This window comes from Apostichopus japonicus, chromosome 8 (assembly GCF_037975245.1).
Source record: "Apostichopus japonicus isolate 1M-3 chromosome 8, ASM3797524v1, whole genome shotgun sequence".
Taxonomy (NCBI): Eukaryota; Metazoa; Echinodermata; class Holothuroidea; order Aspidochirotida; family Stichopodidae; genus Apostichopus; species Apostichopus japonicus.
Genome location: NC_092568.1, coordinates 30,845,580 through 30,865,436, shown reverse-complemented (window position 1 = coordinate 30,865,436; position 19,857 = coordinate 30,845,580).

Here is a 19,857-nt window from a genome sequence, read left to right as displayed (position 1 = left end):
GACATAGACCTGGTTACTGCTTACACAGTATTGCTCATATGTGTATTTACACACTGCACCGTGCATACTGAAATCTCTGAAAATACATCTTTATGGACCTAAAATGATAATTGCATATAATTCTGTTGTGGTTTATATTGTGACGACTATGAAAAGTATCATTTTGGAAAAAAAAAAAAAATTCAACTCTCACTTAAGGTGGCATACTCCTATTAGAGTCTATATCAATCCGCTCGATTGTTCTCCCTCAGGAAAAGTGCCAAAAAGCAGCAGGAGAACATCTTTTGTGACCTGTTATCAATCATAATCTAGTTTTTTGTGGCTTTCATGTTGAAGAGCATGAATGGAAGTACATGTGGTGAAAAAATTGGGTCAATTGAGGCAATTTTAGACCCCTTTAGGCTTCCCAGGAGCAGCGTAGGAAATTTGTTTACCACTGAGTGAAGAGGTTTGTTTACAAGTGACGAAAACTTCCGGCTCGGATAGCAAAAAATTTTCATGGTCATGGTACGGAAAATTGATGGTGCCATGAAAGGCCAACTTGTCAGCTATCCGGTGATGGGTAGCGTTAAGCTAGTGAAAACTTCTATCTAGACTTAGAGACCACATTACTTTTGTGATTTAGTGTGTAAGTCAATGGGGCTTTTAATGGGCGTATGCTACCTTAAGCAAAAATGCCAAATTTTTCATTTTAAGTGCTAGAAGTCCCAATTTTGGATCAAAGTAGTTGCTATGGTGTGTAAAAATGGTTTTCAAGCAAACGTCAGAAAATTTCACGCTTGGGTGATTTTTACGCATAAATTAGTATTACAGCCTTAAAGTACCACAAAGAGCATGTGCGTGTCCATACATTAGACTAGAACAGCCTTCTGAGCATTTCTAACCAGTTTTCCTCCCCAATAAACTATTGGGTCATTAAGCCTTGACCTACCAAAGCTTCCGTAGTATGATTCCTGCCTTGAAGCTGCTAAGTAGGTGCCAAATGCACGAAATTCAAAATCCCTCAGAATCAGACCAAAAAGGCTGCAGTGTGTGTGACATGAACGACTAAGTTCAGTGAAATTTGACATCTGTGGGCACCTAAATTACATGGTAATCATACTTTAGGTTATTTTTGCTAAAGCTGGAAGTACCTGGTGTTTAACTAAGGACAAAAACTCAGTTTCAATGCATGAAATACCCCTAATGTTGTTAGCTTAGGCCTAGGCCTCAGGTTCATAATGGCGCTACGTTAGTATCCTAGACCAAGTCTACACCAGCTGTAGCACAATGTTGTATGAGGTCTGTATCCTAAGTGGAGTGGCTGCTGAGGGTTAATACCTTGCACAGAGAATGTTTTGAGTCTTATTTAGCAAATAATCCACAAAGGTATGCATATTCTGCTTCTGCCAATGTGCATCAAGGGGGTTTTGAGCCTATTCACTCCTCATTAGTTTTCTGTTGTTTTGTCAATTTCAGAGAAAGTTGATGTGCTAAGTCCTCAGCATGCACAGCGATATACTTTGAATGGGTGTGGTATCAATGGACTCAACTGGTTAGATGAGGTAACAACAAATCCCAAACAACTCTGACAGCAGAAAGAGATATCCTGATGCTTCCATGGGAGATCTACTGTAGTAACTATAGGAACCAGTGCTTGCCACCAATGGAGAATAAGGTAATTTGACGTTGTTGTTCTCTGCCGAGCAACAAATTTGAATGTTTTATCATGAAATATGCCCCCCTATCCACCTCTCTTCTCTTATAACTGTCTTTAATACATTGTAACAACCTATGCACAAACCTTTAAATGGACTGGATATGCTATTGAGGTGAACAGTGTATCTAGATAGCATTCCAGTAAGCTTTCCTTTTGACTGCTGTAATACTGTTACAGTGAGGCTGTTGTTTACAAATCCCGATGATCCAGTTTTGGCAAAGAACACCTTCAATTCTCTTCTTTTATTCTTAGTAACTTAACAGTTGCACTGGAGTGACATGCAATATCAGTTTAACATGTTCCAAACAGTTCAGGAATACATTGGGGTATGTCCTGTGGGTCAGTTTGTGAGGAATCTGCTGAGCTAAACAAAAGTAGTTTTCATCACTTTTCAGAGCCAGAGACGAAAAAGCCCTCACCGCTAACCCTTCTATGGATGATGTTTCTGCAGGTAGGGCAAGCCAGACCAAGTGGATTGTGATCAGGGATACCAATAATACCTGCAAGAATCATAGATGCACCCAAATTGGTCAAGCTTATCAAAATTGGTGACTGGAAGTGTTGTTGCAGACATAGACCTGGTTACTGCTTACACAGTATTGCTCATATGTGTATTTACACACTGCACCGTGCATACTGAAATCTCTGAAAATACATCTTTATGGACCTAAAATGATAATTGCATATAATTCTGTTGTGGTTTATATTGTGACGACTATGAAAAGTATCATTTTGGAAAAAAAAAAAAAATTCAACTCTCACTTAAGGTGGCATACTCCTATTAGAGTCTATATCAATCCGCTCGATTGTTCTCCCTCAGGAAAAGTGCCAAAAAGCAGCAGGAGAACATCTTTTGTGACCTGTTATCAATCATAATCTAGTTTTTTGTGGCTTTCATGTTGAAGAGCATGAATGGAAGTACATGTGGTGAAAAAATTGGGTCAATTGAGGCAATTTTAGACCCCTTTAGGCTTCCCAGGAGCAGCGTAGGAAATTTGTTTACCACTGAGTGAAGAGGTTTGTTTACAAGTGACGAAAACTTCCGGCTCGGATAGCAAAAAATTTTCATGGTCATGGTACGGAAAATTGATGGTGCCATGAAAGGCCAACTTGTCAGCTATCCGGTGATGGGTAGCGTTAAGCTAGTGAAAACTTCTATCTAGACTTAGAGACCACATTACTTTTGTGATTTAGTGTGTAAGTCAATGGGGCTTTTAATGGGCGTATGCTACCTTAAGCAAAAATGCCAAATTTTTCATTTTAAGTGCTAGAAGTCCCAATTTTGGATCAAAGTAGTTGCTATGGTGTGTAAAAATGGTTTTCAAGCAAACGTCAGAAAATTTCACGCTTGGGTGATTTTTACGCATAAATTAGTATTACAGCCTTAAAGTACCACAAAGAGCATGTGCGTGTCCATACATTAGACTAGAACAGCCTTCTGAGCATTTCTAACCAGTTTTCCTCCCCAATAAACTATTGGGTCATTAAGCCTTGACCTACCAAAGCTTCCGTAGTATGATTCCTGCCTTGAAGCTGCTAAGTAGGTGCCAAATGCACGAAATTCAAAATCCCTCAGAATCAGACCAAAAAGGCTGCAGTGTGTGTGACATGAACGACTAAGTTCAGTGAAATTTGACATCTGTGGGCACCTAAATTACATGGTAATCATACTTTAGGTTATTTTTGCTAAAGCTGGAAGTACCTGGTGTTTAACTAAGGACAAAAACTCAGTTTCAATGCATGAAATACCCCTAATGTTGTTAGCTTAGGCCTAGGCCTCAGGTTCATAATGGCGCTACGTTAGTATCCTAGACCAAGTCTACACCAGCTGTAGCACAATGTTGTATGAGGTCTGTATCCTAAGTGGAGTGGCTGCTGAGGGTTAATACCTTGCACAGAGAATGTTTTGAGTCTTATTTAGCAAATAATCCACAAAGGTATGCATATTCTGCTTCTGCCAATGTGCATCAAGGGGGTTTTGAGCCTATTCACTCCTCATTAGTTTTCTGTTGTTTTGTCAATTTCAGAGAAAGTTGATGTGCTAAGTCCTCAGCATGCACAGCGATATACTTTGAATGGGTGTGGTATCAATGGACTCAACTGGTTAGATGAGGTAACAACAAATCCCAAACAACTCTGACAGCAGAAAGAGATATCCTGATGCTTCCATGGGAGATCTACTGTAGTAACTATAGGAACCAGTGCTTGCCACCAATGGAGAATAAGGTAATTTGACGTTGTTGTTCTCTGCCGAGCAACAAATTTGAATGTTTTATCATGAAATATGCCCCCCTATCCACCTCTCTTCTCTTATAACTGTCTTTAATACATTGTAACAACCTATGCACAAACCTTTAAATGGACTGGATATGCTATTGAGGTGAACAGTGTATCTAGATAGCATTCCAGTAAGCTTTCCTTTTGACTGCTGTAATACTGTTACAGTGAGGCTGTTGTTTACAAATCCCGATGATCCAGTTTTGGCAAAGAACACCTTCAATTCTCTTCTTTTATTCTTAGTAACTTAACAGTTGCACTGGAGTGACATGCAATATCAGTTTAACATGTTCCAAACAGTTCAGGAATACATTGGGGTATGTCCTGTGGGTCAGTTTGTGAGGAATCTGCTGAGCTAAACAAAAGTAGTTTTCATCACTTTTCAGAGCCAGAGACGAAAAAGCCCTCACCGCTAACCCTTCTATGGATGATGTTTCTGCAGGTAGGGCAAGCCAGACCAAGTGGATTGTGATCAGGGATACCAATAATACCTGCAAGAATCATAGATGCACCCAAATTGGTCAAGCTTATCAAAATTGGTGACTGGAAGTGTTGTTGCAGACATAGACCTGGTTACTGCTTACACAGTATTGCTCATATGTGTATTTACACACTGCACCGTGCATACTGAAATCTCTGAAAATACATCTTTATGGACCTAAAATGATAATTGCATATAATTCTGTTGTGGTTTATATTGTGACGACTATGAAAAGTATCATTTTGGAAAAAAAAAAAAAATTCAACTCTCACTTAAGGTGGCATACTCCTATTAGAGTCTATATCAATCCGCTCGATTGTTCTCCCTCAGGAAAAGTGCCAAAAAGCAGCAGGAGAACATCTTTTGTGACCTGTTATCAATCATAATCTAGTTTTTTGTGGCTTTCATGTTGAAGAGCATGAATGGAAGTACATGTGGTGAAAAAATTGGGTCAATTGAGGCAATTTTAGACCCCTTTAGGCTTCCCAGGAGCAGCGTAGGAAATTTGTTTACCACTGAGTGAAGAGGTTTGTTTACAAGTGACGAAAACTTCCGGCTCGGATAGCAAAAAATTTTCATGGTCATGGTACGGAAAATTGATGGTGCCATGAAAGGCCAACTTGTCAGCTATCCGGTGATGGGTAGCGTTAAGCTAGTGAAAACTTCTATCTAGACTTAGAGACCACATTACTTTTGTGATTTAGTGTGTAAGTCAATGGGGCTTTTAATGGGCGTATGCTACCTTAAGCAAAAATGCCAAATTTTTCATTTTAAGTGCTAGAAGTCCCAATTTTGGATCAAAGTAGTTGCTATGGTGTGTAAAAATGGTTTTCAAGCAAACGTCAGAAAATTTCACGCTTGGGTGATTTTTATGCATAAATTAGTATTACAGCCTTAAAGTACCACAAAGAGCATGTGCGTGTCCATACATTAGACTAGAACAGCCTTCTGAGCATTTCTAACCAGTTTTCCTCCCCAATAAACTATTGGGTCATTAAGCCTTGACCTACCAAAGCTTCCGTAGTATGATTCCTGCCTTGAAGCTGCTAAGTAGGTGCCAAATGCACGAAATTCAAAATCCCTCAGAATCAGACCAAAAAGGCTGCAGTGTGTGTGACATGAACGACTAAGTTCAGTGAAATTTGACATCTGTGGGCACCTAAATTACATGGTAATCATACTTTAGGTTATTTTTGCTAAAGCTGGAAGTACCTGGTGTTTAACTAAGGACAAAAACTCAGTTTCAATGCATGAAATACCCCTAATGTTGTTAGCTTAGGCCTAGGCCTCAGGTTCATAATGGCGCTACGTTAGTATCCTAGACCAAGTCTACACCAGCTGTAGCACAATGTTGTATGAGGTCTGTATCCTAAGTGGAGTGGCTGCTGAGGGTTAATACCTTGCACAGAGAATGTTTTGAGTCTTATTTAGCAAATAATCCACAAAGGTATGCATATTCTGCTTCTGCCAATGTGCATCAAGGGGGTTTTGAGCCTATTCACTCCTCATTAGTTTTCTGTTGTTTTGTCAATTTCAGAGAAAGTTGATGTGCTAAGTCCTCAGCATGCACAGCGATATACTTTGAATGGGTGTGGTATCAATGGACTCAACTGGTTAGATGAGGTAACAACAAATCCCAAACAACTCTGACAGCAGAAAGAGATATCCTGATGCTTCCATGGGAGATCTACTGTAGTAACTATAGGAACCAGTGCTTGCCACCAATGGAGAATAAGGTAATTTGACGTTGTTGTTCTCTGCCGAGCAACAAATTTGAATGTTTTATCATGAAATATGCCCCCCTATCCACCTCTCTTCTCTTATAACTGTCTTTAATACATTGTAACAACCTATGCACAAACCTTTAAATGGACTGGATATGCTATTGAGGTGAACAGTGTATCTAGATAGCATTCCAGTAAGCTTTCCTTTTGACTGCTGTAATACTGTTACAGTGAGGCTGTTGTTTACAAATCCCGATGATCCAGTTTTGGCAAAGAACACCTTCAATTCTCTTCTTTTATTCTTAGTAACTTAACAGTTGCACTGGAGTGACATGCAATATCAGTTTAACATGTTCCAAACAGTTCAGGAATACATTGGGGTATGTCCTGTGGGTCAGTTTGTGAGGAATCTGCTGAGCTAAACAAAAGTAGTTTTCATCACTTTTCAGAGCCAGAGACGAAAAAGCCCTCACCGCTAACCCTTCTATGGATGATGTTTCTGCAGGTAGGGCAAGCCAGACCAAGTGGATTGTGATCAGGGATACCAATAATACCTGCAAGAATCATAGATGCACCCAAATTGGTCAAGCTTATCAAAATTGGTGACTGGAAGTGTTGTTGCAGACATAGACCTGGTTACTGCTTACACAGTATTGCTCATATGTGTATTTACACACTGCACCGTGCATACTGAAATCTCTGAAAATACATCTTTATGGACCTAAAATGATAATTGCATATAATTCTGTTGTGGTTTATATTGTGACGACTATGAAAAGTATCATTTTGGAAAAAAAAAAAAAATTCAACTCTCACTTAAGGTGGCATACTCCTATTAGAATCTATATCAATCCGCTCGATTGTTCTCCCTCAGGAAAAGTGCCAAAAAGCAGCAGGAGAACATCTTTTGTGACCTGTTATCAATCATAATCTAGTTTTTTGTGGCTTTCATGTTGAAGAGCATGAATGGAAGTACATGTGGTGAAAAAATTGGGTCAATTGAGGCAATTTTAGACCCCTTTAGGCTTCCCAGGAGCAGCGTAGGAAATTTGTTTACCACTGAGTGAAGAGGTTTGTTTACAAGTGACGAAAACTTCCGGCTCGGATAGCAAAAAATTTTCATGGTCATGGTACGGAAAATTGATGGTGCCATGAAAGGCCAACTTGTCAGCTATCCGGTGATGGGTAGCGTTAAGCTAGTGAAAACTTCTATCTAGACTTAGAGACCACATTACTTTTGTGATTTAGTGTGTAAGTCAATGGGGCTTTTAATGGGCGTATGCTACCTTAAGCAAAAATGCCAAATTTTTCATTTTAAGTGCTAGAAGTCCCAATTTTGGATCAAAGTAGTTGCTATGGTGTGTAAAAATGGTTTTCAAGCAAACGTCAGAAAATTTCACGCTTGGGTGATTTTTACGCATAAATTAGTATTACAGCCTTAAAGTACCACAAAGAGCATGTGCGTGTCCATACATTAGACTAGAACAGCCTTCTGAGCATTTCTAACCAGTTTTCCTCCCCAATAAACTATTGGGTCATTAAGCCTTGACCTACCAAAGCTTCCGTAGTATGATTCCTGCCTTGAAGCTGCTAAGTAGGTGCCAAATGCACGAAATTCAAAATCCCTCAGAATCAGACCAAAAAGGCTGCAGTGTGTGTGACATGAACGACTAAGTTCAGTGAAATTTGACATCTGTGGGCACCTAAATTACATGGTAATCATACTTTAGGTTATTTTTGCTAAAGCTGGAAGTACCTGGTGTTTAACTAAGGACAAAAACTCAGTTTCAATGCATGAAATACCCCTAATGTTGTTAGCTTAGGCCTAGGCCTCAGGTTCATAATGGCGCTACGTTAGTATCCTAGACCAAGTCTACACCAGCTGTAGCACAATGTTGTATGAGGTCTGTATCCTAAGTGGAGTGGCTGCTGAGGGTTAATACCTTGCACAGAGAATGTTTTGAGTCTTATTTAGCAAATAATCCACAAAGGTATGCATATTCTGCTTCTGCCAATGTGCATCAAGGGGGTTTTGAGCCTATTCACTCCTCATTAGTTTTCTGTTGTTTTGTCAATTTCAGAGAAAGTTGATGTGCTAAGTCCTCAGCATGCACAGCGATATACTTTGAATGGGTGTGGTATCAATGGACTCAACTGGTTAGATGAGGTAACAACAAATCCCAAACAACTCTGACAGCAGAAAGAGATATCCTGATGCTTCCATGGGAGATCTACTGTAGTAACTATAGGAACCAGTGCTTGCCACCAATGGAGAATAAGGTAATTTGACGTTGTTGTTCTCTGCCGAGCAACAAATTTGAATGTTTTATCATGAAATATGCCCCCCTATCCACCTCTCTTCTCTTATAACTGTCTTTAATACATTGTAACAACCTATGCACAAACCTTTAAATGGACTGGATATGCTATTGAGGTGAACAGTGTATCTAGATAGCATTCCAGTAAGCTTTCCTTTTGACTGCTGTAATACTGTTACAGTGAGGCTGTTGTTTACAAATCCCGATGATCCAGTTTTGGCAAAGAACACCTTCAATTCTCTTCTTTTATTCTTAGTAACTTAACAGTTGCACTGGAGTGACATGCAATATCAGTTTAACATGTTCCAAACAGTTCAGGAATACATTGGGGTATGTCCTGTGGGTCAGTTTGTGAGGAATCTGCTGAGCTAAACAAAAGTAGTTTTCATCACTTTTCAGAGCCAGAGACGAAAAAGCCCTCACCGCTAACCCTTCTATGGATGATGTTTCTGCAGGTAGGGCAAGCCAGACCAAGTGGATTGTGATCAGGGATACCAATAATACCTGCAAGAATCATAGATGCACCCAAATTGGTCAAGCTTATCAAAATTGGTGACTGGAAGTGTTGTTGCAGACATAGACCTGGTTACTGCTTACACAGTATTGCTCATATGTGTATTTACACACTGCACCGTGCATACTGAAATCTCTGAAAATACATCTTTATGGACCTAAAATGATAATTGCATATAATTCTGTTGTGGTTTATATTGTGACGACTATGAAAAGTATCATTTTGGAAAAAAAAAAAAAATTCAACTCTCACTTAAGGTGGCATACTCCTATTAGAGTCTATATCAATCCGCTCGATTGTTCTCCCTCAGGAAAAGTGCCAAAAAGCAGCAGGAGAACATCTTTTGTGACCTGTTATCAATCATAATCTAGTTTTTTGTGGCTTTCATGTTGAAGAGCATGAATGGAAGTACATGTGGTGAAAAAATTGGGTCAATTGAGGCAATTTTAGACCCCTTTAGGCTTCCCAGGAGCAGCGTAGGAAATTTGTTTACCACTGAGTGAAGAGGTTTGTTTACAAGTGACGAAAACTTCCGGCTCGGATAGCAAAAAATTTTCATGGTCATGGTACGGAAAATTGATGGTGCCATGAAAGGCCAACTTGTCAGCTATCCGGTGATGGGTAGCGTTAAGCTAGTGAAAACTTCTATCTAGACTTAGAGACCACATTACTTTTGTGATTTAGTGTGTAAGTCAATGGGGCTTTTAATGGGCGTATGCTACCTTAAGCAAAAATGCCAAATTTTTCATTTTAAGTGCTAGAAGTCCCAATTTTGGATCAAAGTAGTTGCTATGGTGTGTAAAAATGGTTTTCAAGCAAACGTCAGAAAATTTCACGCTTGGGTGATTTTTACGCATAAATTAGTATTACAGCCTTAAAGTACCACAAAGAGCATGTGCGTGTCCATACATTAGACTAGAACAGCCTTCTGAGCATTTCTAACCAGTTTTCCTCCCCAATAAACTATTGGGTCATTAAGCCTTGACCTACCAAAGCTTCCGTAGTATGATTCCTGCCTTGAAGCTGCTAAGTAGGTGCCAAATGCACGAAATTCAAAATCCCTCAGAATCAGACCAAAAAGGCTGCAGTGTGTGTGACATGAACGACTAAGTTCAGTGAAATTTGACATCTGTGGGCACCTAAATTACATGGTAATCATACTTTAGGTTATTTTTGCTAAAGCTGGAAGTACCTGGTGTTTAACTAAGGACAAAAACTCAGTTTCAATGCATGAAATACCCCTAATGTTGTTAGCTTAGGCCTAGGCCTCAGGTTCATAATGGCGCTACGTTAGTATCCTAGACCAAGTCTACACCAGCTGTAGCACAATGTTGTATGAGGTCTGTATCCTAAGTGGAGTGGCTGCTGAGGGTTAATACCTTGCACAGAGAATGTTTTGAGTCTTATTTAGCAAATAATCCACAAAGGTATGCATATTCTGCTTCTGCCAATGTGCATCAAGGGGGTTTTGAGCCTATTCACTCCTCATTAGTTTTCTGTTGTTTTGTCAATTTCAGAGAAAGTTGATGTGCTAAGTCCTCAGCATGCACAGCGATATACTTTGAATGGGTGTGGTATCAATGGACTCAACTGGTTAGATGAGGTAACAACAAATCCCAAACAACTCTGACAGCAGAAAGAGATATCCTGATGCTTCCATGGGAGATCTACTGTAGTAACTATAGGAACCAGTGCTTGCCACCAATGGAGAATAAGGTAATTTGACGTTGTTGTTCTCTGCCGAGCAACAAATTTGAATGTTTTATCATGAAATATGCCCCCCTATCCACCTCTCTTCTCTTATAACTGTCTTTAATACATTGTAACAACCTATGCACAAACCTTTAAATGGACTGGATATGCTATTGAGGTGAACAGTGTATCTAGATAGCATTCCAGTAAGCTTTCCTTTTGACTGCTGTAATACTGTTACAGTGAGGCTGTTGTTTACAAATCCCGATGATCCAGTTTTGGCAAAGAACACCTTCAATTCTCTTCTTTTATTCTTAGTAACTTAACAGTTGCACTGGAGTGACATGCAATATCAGTTTAACATGTTCCAAACAGTTCAGGAATACATTGGGGTATGTCCTGTGGGTCAGTTTGTGAGGAATCTGCTGAGCTAAACAAAAGTAGTTTTCATCACTTTTCAGAGCCAGAGACGAAAAAGCCCTCACCGCTAACCCTTCTATGGATGATGTTTCTGCAGGTAGGGCAAGCCAGACCAAGTGGATTGTGATCAGGGATACCAATAATACCTGCAAGAATCATAGATGCACCCAAATTGGTCAAGCTTATCAAAATTGGTGACTGGAAGTGTTGTTGCAGACATAGACCTGGTTACTGCTTACACAGTATTGCTCATATGTGTATTTACACACTGCACCGTGCATACTGAAATCTCTGAAAATACATCTTTATGGACCTAAAATGATAATTGCATATAATTCTGTTGTGGTTTATATTGTGACGACTATGAAAAGTATCATTTTGGAAAAAAAAAAAAAATTCAACTCTCACTTAAGGTGGCATACTCCTATTAGAGTCTATATCAATCCGCTCGATTGTTCTCCCTCAGGAAAAGTGCCAAAAAGCAGCAGGAGAACATCTTTTGTGACCTGTTATCAATCATAATCTAGTTTTTTGTGGCTTTCATGTTGAAGAGCATGAATGGAAGTACATGTGGTGAAAAAATTGGGTCAATTGAGGCAATTTTAGACCCCTTTAGGCTTCCCAGGAGCAGCGTAGGAAATTTGTTTACCACTGAGTGAAGAGGTTTGTTTACAAGTGACGAAAACTTCCGGCTCGGATAGCAAAAAATTTTCATGGTCATGGTACGGAAAATTGATGGTGCCATGAAAGGCCAACTTGTCAGCTATCCGGTGATGGGTAGCGTTAAGCTAGTGAAAACTTCTATCTAGACTTAGAGACCACATTACTTTTGTGATTTAGTGTGTAAGTCAATGGGGCTTTTAATGGGCGTATGCTACCTTAAGCAAAAATGCCAAATTTTTCATTTTAAGTGCTAGAAGTCCCAATTTTGGATCAAAGTAGTTGCTATGGTGTGTAAAAATGGTTTTCAAGCAAACGTCAGAAAATTTCACGCTTGGGTGATTTTTACGCATAAATTAGTATTACAGCCTTAAAGTACCACAAAGAGCATGTGCGTGTCCATACATTAGACTAGAACAGCCTTCTGAGCATTTCTAACCAGTTTTCCTCCCCAATAAACTATTGGGTCATTAAGCCTTGACCTACCAAAGCTTCCGTAGTATGATTCCTGCCTTGAAGCTGCTAAGTAGGTGCCAAATGCACGAAATTCAAAATCCCTCAGAATCAGACCAAAAAGGCTGCAGTGTGTGTGACATGAACGACTAAGTTCAGTGAAATTTGACATCTGTGGGCACCTAAATTACATGGTAATCATACTTTAGGTTATTTTTGCTAAAGCTGGAAGTACCTGGTGTTTAACTAAGGACAAAAACTCAGTTTCAATGCATGAAATACCCCTAATGTTGTTAGCTTAGGCCTAGGCCTCAGGTTCATAATGGCGCTACGTTAGTATCCTAGACCAAGTCTACACCAGCTGTAGCACAATGTTGTATGAGGTCTGTATCCTAAGTGGAGTGGCTGCTGAGGGTTAATACCTTGCACAGAGAATGTTTTGAGTCTTATTTAGCAAATAATCCACAAAGGTATGCATATTCTGCTTCTGCCAATGTGCATCAAGGGGGTTTTGAGCCTATTCACTCCTCATTAGTTTTCTGTTGTTTTGTCAATTTCAGAGAAAGTTGATGTGCTAAGTCCTCAGCATGCACAGCGATATACTTTGAATGGGTGTGGTATCAATGGACTCAACTGGTTAGATGAGGTAACAACAAATCCCAAACAACTCTGACAGCAGAAAGAGATATCCTGATGCTTCCATGGGAGATCTACTGTAGTAACTATAGGAACCAGTGCTTGCCACCAATGGAGAATAAGGTAATTTGACGTTGTTGTTCTCTGCCGAGCAACAAATTTGAATGTTTTATCATGAAATATGCCCCCCTATCCACCTCTCTTCTCTTATAACTGTCTTTAATACATTGTAACAACCTATGCACAAACCTTTAAATGGACTGGATATGCTATTGAGGTGAACAGTGTATCTAGATAGCATTCCAGTAAGCTTTCCTTTTGACTGCTGTAATACTGTTACAGTGAGGCTGTTGTTTACAAATCCCGATGATCCAGTTTTGGCAAAGAACACCTTCAATTCTCTTCTTTTATTCTTAGTAACTTAACAGTTGCACTGGAGTGACATGCAATATCAGTTTAACATGTTCCAAACAGTTCAGGAATACATTGGGGTATGTCCTGTGGGTCAGTTTGTGAGGAATCTGCTGAGCTAAACAAAAGTAGTTTTCATCACTTTTCAGAGCCAGAGACGAAAAAGCCCTCACCGCTAACCCTTCTATGGATGATGTTTCTGCAGGTAGGGCAAGCCAGACCAAGTGGATTGTGATCAGGGATACCAATAATACCTGCAAGAATCATAGATGCACCCAAATTGGTCAAGCTTATCAAAATTGGTGACTGGAAGTGTTGTTGCAGACATAGACCTGGTTACTGCTTACACAGTATTGCTCATATGTGTATTTACACACTGCACCGTGCATACTGAAATCTCTGAAAATACATCTTTATGGACCTAAAATGATAATTGCATATAATTCTGTTGTGGTTTATATTGTGACGACTATGAAAAGTATCATTTTGGAAAAAAAAAAAAAATTCAACTCTCACTTAAGGTGGCATACTCCTATTAGAGTCTATATCAATCCGCTCGATTGTTCTCCCTCAGGAAAAGTGCCAAAAAGCAGCAGGAGAACATCTTTTGTGACCTGTTATCAATCATAATCTAGTTTTTTGTGGCTTTCATGTTGAAGAGCATGAATGGAAGTACATGTGGTGAAAAAATTGGGTCAATTGAGGCAATTTTAGACCCCTTTAGGCTTCCCAGGAGCAGCGTAGGAAATTTGTTTACCACTGAGTGAAGAGGTTTGTTTACAAGTGACGAAAACTTCCGGCTCGGATAGCAAAAAATTTTCATGGTCATGGTACGGAAAATTGATGGTGCCATGAAAGGCCAACTTGTCAGCTATCCGGTGATGGGTAGCGTTAAGCTAGTGAAAACTTCTATCTAGACTTAGAGACCACATTACTTTTGTGATTTAGTGTGTAAGTCAATGGGGCTTTTAATGGGCGTATGCTACCTTAAGCAAAAATGCCAAATTTTTCATTTTAAGTGCTAGAAGTCCCAATTTTGGATCAAAGTAGTTGCTATGGTGTGTAAAAATGGTTTTCAAGCAAACGTCAGAAAATTTCACGCTTGGGTGATTTTTACGCATAAATTAGTATTACAGCCTTAAAGTACCACAAAGAGCATGTGCGTGTCCATACATTAGACTAGAACAGCCTTCTGAGCATTTCTAACCAGTTTTCCTCCCCAATAAACTATTGGGTCATTAAGCCTTGACCTACCAAAGCTTCCGTAGTATGATTCCTGCCTTGAAGCTGCTAAGTAGGTGCCAAATGCACGAAATTCAAAATCCCTCAGAATCAGACCAAAAAGGCTGCAGTGTGTGTGACATGAACGACTAAGTTCAGTGAAATTTGACATCTGTGGGCACCTAAATTACATGGTAATCATACTTTAGGTTATTTTTGCTAAAGCTGGAAGTACCTGGTGTTTAACTAAGGACAAAAACTCAGTTTCAATGCATGAAATACCCCTAATGTTGTTAGCTTAGGCCTAGGCCTCAGGTTCATAATGGCGCTACGTTAGTATCCTAGACCAAGTCTACACCAGCTGTAGCACAATGTTGTATGAGGTCTGTATCCTAAGTGGAGTGGCTGCTGAGGGTTAATACCTTGCACAGAGAATGTTTTGAGTCTTATTTAGCAAATAATCCACAAAGGTATGCATATTCTGCTTCTGCCAATGTGCATCAAGGGGGTTTTGAGCCTATTCACTCCTCATTAGTTTTCTGTTGTTTTGTCAATTTCAGAGAAAGTTGATGTGCTAAGTCCTCAGCATGCACAGCGATATACTTTGAATGGGTGTGGTATCAATGGACTCAACTGGTTAGATGAGGTAACAACAAATCCCAAACAACTCTGACAGCAGAAAGAGATATCCTGATGCTTCCATGGGAGATCTACTGTAGTAACTATAGGAACCAGTGCTTGCCACCAATGGAGAATAAGGTAATTTGACGTTGTTGTTCTCTGCCGAGCAACAAATTTGAATGTTTTATCATGAAATATGCCCCCCTATCCACCTCTCTTCTCTTATAACTGTCTTTAATACATTGTAACAACCTATGCACAAACCTTTAAATGGACTGGATATGCTATTGAGGTGAACAGTGTATCTAGATAGCATTCCAGTAAGCTTTCCTTTTGACTGCTGTAATACTGTTACAGTGAGGCTGTTGTTTACAAATCCCGATGATCCAGTTTTGGCAAAGAACACCTTCAATTCTCTTCTTTTATTCTTAGTAACTTAACAGTTGCACTGGAGTGACATGCAATATCAGTTTAACATGTTCCAAACAGTTCAGGAATACATTGGGGTATGTCCTGTGGGTCAGTTTGTGAGGAATCTGCTGAGCTAAACAAAAGTAGTTTTCATCACTTTTCAGAGCCAGAGACGAAAAAGCCCTCACCGCTAACCCTTCTATGGATGATGTTTCTGCAGGTAGGGCAAGCCAGACCAAGTGGATTGTGATCAGGGATACCAATAATACCTGCAAGAATCATAGATGCACCCAAATTGGTCAAGCTTATCAAAATTGGTGACTGGAAGTGTTGTTGCAGACATAGACCTGGTTACTGCTTACACAGTATTGCTCATATGTGTATTTACACACTGCACCGTGCATACTGAAATCTCTGAAAATACATCTTTATGGACCTAAAATGATAATTGCATATAATTCTGTTGTGGTTTATATTGTGACGACTATGAAAAGTATCATTTTGGAAAAAAAAAAAAAATTCAACTCTCACTTAAGCAAAAATGCCAAATTTTTCATTTTAAGTGCTAGAAGTCCCAATTTTGGATCAAAGTAGTTGCTATGGTGTGTAAAAATGGTTTTCAAGCAAACGTCAGAAAATTTCACGCTTGGGTGATTTTTATGCATAAATTAGTATTACAGCCTTAAAGTACCACAAAGAGCATGTGCGTGTCCATACATTAGACTAGAACAGCCTTCTGAGCATTTCTAACCAGTTTTCCTCCCCAATAAACTATTGGGTCATTAAGCCTTGACCTACCAAAGCTTCCGTAGTATGATTCCTGCCTTGAAGCTGCTAAGTAGGTGCCAAATGCACGAAATTCAAAATCCCTCAGAATCAGACCAAAAAGGCTGCAGTGTGTGTGACATGAACGACTAAGTTCAGTGAAATTTGACATCTGTGGGCACCTAAATTACATGGTAATCATACTTTAGGTTATTTTTGCTAAAGCTGGAAGTACCTGGTGTTTAACTAAGGACAAAAACTCAGTTTCAATGCATGAAATACCCCTAATGTTGTTAGCTTAGGCCTAGGCCTCAGGTTCATAATGGCGCTACGTTAGTATCCTAGACCAAGTCTACACCAGCTGTAGCACAATGTTGTATGAGGTCTGTATCCTAAGTGGAGTGGCTGCTGAGGGTTAATACCTTGCACAGAGAATGTTTTGAGTCTTATTTAGCAAATAATCCACAAAGGTATGCATATTCTGCTTCTGCCAATGTGCATCAAGGGGGTTTTGAGCCTATTCACTCCTCATTAGTTTTCTGTTGTTTTGTCAATTTCAGAGAAAGTTGATGTGCTAAGTCCTCAGCATGCACAGCGATATACTTTGAATGGGTGTGGTATCAATGGACTCAACTGGTTAGATGAGGTAACAACAAATCCCAAACAACTCTGACAGCAGAAAGAGATATCCTGATGCTTCCATGGGAGATCTACTGTAGTAACTATAGGAACCAGTGCTTGCCACCAATGGAGAATAAGGTAATTTGACGTTGTTGTTCTCTGCCGAGCAACAAATTTGAATGTTTTATCATGAAATATGCCCCCCTATCCACCTCTCTTCTCTTATAACTGTCTTTAATACATTGTAACAACCTATGCACAAACCTTTAAATGGACTGGATATGCTATTGAGGTGAACAGTGTATCTAGATAGCATTCCAGTAAGCTTTCCTTTTGACTGCTGTAATACTGTTACAGTGAGGCTGTTGTTTACAAATCCCGATGATCCAGTTTTGGCAAAGAACACCTTCAATTCTCTTCTTTTATTCTTAGTAACTTAACAGTTGCACTGGAGTGACATGCAATATCAGTTTAACATGTTCCAAACAGTTCAGGAATACATTGGGGTATGTCCTGTGGGTCAGTTTGTGAGGAATCTGCTGAGCTAAACAAAAGTAGTTTTCATCACTTTTCAGAGCCAGAGACGAAAAAGCCCTCACCGCTAACCCTTCTATGGATGATGTTTCTGCAGGTAGGGCAAGCCAGACCAAGTGGATTGTGATCAGGGATACCAATAATACCTGCAAGAATCATAGATGCACCCAAATTGGTCAAGCTTATCAAAATTGGTGACTGGAAGTGTTGTTGCAGACATAGACCTGGTTACTGCTTACACAGTATTGCTCATATGTGTATTTACACACTGCACCGTGCATACTGAAATCTCTGAAAATACATCTTTATGGACCTAAAATGATAATTGCATATAATTCTGTTGTGGTTTATATTGTGACGACTATGAAAAGTATCATTTTGGAAAAAAAAAAAAAATTCAACTCTCACTTAAGGTGGCATACTCCTATTAGAGTCTATATCAATCCGCTCGATTGTTCTCCCTCAGGAAAAGTGCCAAAAAGCAGCAGGAGAACATCTTTTGTGACCTGTTATCAATCATAATCTAGTTTTTTGTGGCTTTCATGTTGAAGAGCATGAATGGAAGTACATGTGGTGAAAAAATTGGGTCAATTGAGGCAATTTTAGACCCCTTTAGGCTTCCCAGGAGCAGCGTAGGAAATTTGTTTACCACTGAGTGAAGAGGTTTGTTTACAAGTGACGAAAACTTCCGGCTCGGATAGCAAAAAATTTTCATGGTCATGGTACGGAAAATTGATGGTGCCATGAAAGGCCAACTTGTCAGCTATCCGGTGATGGGTAGCGTTAAGCTAGTGAAAACTTCTATCTAGACTTAGAGACCACATTACTTTTGTGATTTAGTGTGTAAGTCAATGGGGCTTTTAATGGGCGTATGCTACCTTAAGCAAAAATGCCAAATTTTTCATTTTAAGTGCTAGAAGTCCCAATTTTGGATCAAAGTAGTTGCTATGGTGTGTAAAAATGGTTTTCAAGCAAACGTCAGAAAATTTCACGCTTGGGTGATTTTTACGCATAAATTAGTATTACAGCCTTAAAGTACCACAAAGAGCATGTGCGTGTCCATACATTAGACTAGAACAGCCTTCTGAGCATTTCTAACCAGTTTTCCTCCCCAATAAACTATTGGGTCATTAAGCCTTGACCTACCAAAGCTTCCGTAGTATGATTCCTGCCTTGAAGCTGCTAAGTAGGTGCCAAATGCACGAAATTCAAAATCCCTCAGAATCAGACCAAAAAGGCTGCAGTGTGTGTGACATGAACGACTAAGTTCAGTGAAATTTGACATCTGTGGGCACCTAAATTACATGGTAATCATACTTTAGGTTATTTTTGCTAAAGCTGGAAGTACCTGGTGTTTAACTAAGGACAAAAACTCAGTTTCAATGCATGAAATACCCCTAATGTTGTTAGCTTAGGCCTAGGCCTCAGGTTCATAATGGCGCTACGTTAGTATCCTAGACCAAGTCTACACCAGCTGTAGCACAATGTTGTATGAGGTCTGTATCCTAAGTGGAGTGGCTGCTGAGGGTTAATACCTTGCACAGAGAATGTTTTGAGTCTTATTTAGCAAATAATCCACAAAGGTATGCATATTCTGCTTCTGCCAATGTGCATCAAGGGGGTTTTGAGCCTATTCACTCCTCATTAGTTTTCTGTTGTTTTGTCAATTTCAGAGAAAGTTGATGTGCTAAGTCCTCAGCATGCACAGCGATATACTTTGAATGGGTGTGGTATCAATGGACTCAACTGGTTAGATGAGGTAACAACAAATCCCAAACAACTCTGACAGCAGAAAGAGATATCCTGATGCTTCCATGGGAGATCTACTGTAGTAACTATAGGAACCAGTGCTTGCCACCAATGGAGAATAAGGTAATTTGACGTTGTTGTTCTCTGCCGAGCAACAAATTTGAATGTTTTATCATGAAATATGCCCCCCTATCCACCTCTCTTCTCTTATAACTGTCTTTAATACATTGTAACAACCTATGCACAAACCTTTAAATGGACTGGATATGCTATTGAGGTGAACAGTGTATCTAGATAGCATTCCAGTAAGCTTTCCTTTTGACTGCTGTAATACTGTTACAGTGAGGCTGTTGTTTACAAATCCCGATGATCCAGTTTTGGCAAAGAACACCTTCAATTCTCTTCTTTTATTCTTAGTAACTTAACAGTTGCACTGGAGTGACATGCAATATCAGTTTAACATGTTCCAAACAGTTCAGGAATACATTGGGGTATGTCCTGTGGGTCAGTTTGTGAGGAATCTGCTGAGCTAAACAAAAGTAGTTTTCATCACTTTTCAGAGCCAGAGACGAAAAAGCCCTCACCGCTAACCCTTCTATGGATGATGTTTCTGCAGGTAGGGCAAGCCAGACCAAGTGGATTGTGATCAG